Raw genomic sequence first — 1093 nt, forward strand, 5'->3', positions numbered from 1 at the left:
GAGGCGGGTGGAGGTATAAGAAAAAGAATACTGAAGACCTAGAACCCTATAGGTGGAGAAGAAAGAGGATCCAAGAAAACTGCTCCAGTACTGGAAGGGGCCCACAATTAACTGGAGTCTGGGAGAAGAAACTCACAGGGTTAAACACAAGCAGAAAGCTGTCTGCCTGCACTTTAACATCTGGTATCCCCATGTTGGCACTAAAGAGAAGTAGGACTTGGGGATACGATTTGTTGTTATTTTAAATAAACTTATGGTTTTCAGTTAGAAAAAAAGCTCATATAACCTAGGACAGGGGTTGTCAATCAGGGGTACATGTACCCCTGTGGGTATTTGGGAGGGCCCCAGGGGGTATGTGGCAGTGGCATGGAGAAGCAGGAAGGGGGAGGAGACTTCCGGTTTTGCCACCAGTGCTTCCAGTTTTGCTGTTGGTGCTTCTGGTTTTGCCACTGCACAGGGGGCCCCCTCTCCCCACCCCCGCTTGTCAATCAGCTGCTGGGGGACCCTCCCCCACCCTACCTGGACAGGTTAGACAAGTGGGCAGAAAACAACAGAATGCAGTTCAACAAGGAGAAATGCGAAGTGCTGCACCTATGGAGGAAAAATGTCCAGCACACCTACAGCCTAGGGAATGACCTGCTGGGTGGCACGGAAGTGGAAAGGGATCTTGGAGTCCTAGTGGACTCCAAGATGAACATGAGTCGGCAGTGTGACGAAGCCATCAGAAAAGCCAATGGCACTTTATCGTGCATCAGCAGATGCATGATGAATAGGTCCAAGGAGGTGATACTTCCCCTCTATCGGGTGCTGGTCAGACTGCAGTTGGAGTACTGCATGCAATTCTGGGCGCCGCACTTCAAGAGGGATGCAGATAACCTGGAGAGGGTCCAGAGAAGGGCCACTCGTATGGTTAAGGGCTTGCAGACCAAGCCCTACGAGGAGAGACTAGAGAACCTGGACCTTTTCAGCCTCCGCAAGAGAAGGTTGAGAGACGACCTTGTGGCTGCCTATAAGTTCATCACGGGGGCACAGAAGGGAATTGGTGAGTTTTTATTCACCAAGGGGCCCCCAGGAGTTACAAGAAACAATGGCC

The 1093-nt window shown here is 51.1% G+C and overlaps 1 protein-coding gene across 1 annotated transcript in view; it reads right to left on the reverse strand.

Annotated features, from left to right (window-relative positions):
* LOC102368774 (purpurin) overlaps positions 1-1093 on the reverse strand; it is a 50647-nt gene that overhangs the window by 8500 nt on the left and 41054 nt on the right. The window lies entirely within an intron of this gene.

Source organism: Alligator sinensis, unplaced genomic scaffold, assembly GCF_000455745.1.
Source record: "Alligator sinensis unplaced genomic scaffold, ASM45574v1 scaffold607_1, whole genome shotgun sequence".
Classification (NCBI taxonomy): Eukaryota; Metazoa; Chordata; order Crocodylia; family Alligatoridae; genus Alligator; species Alligator sinensis.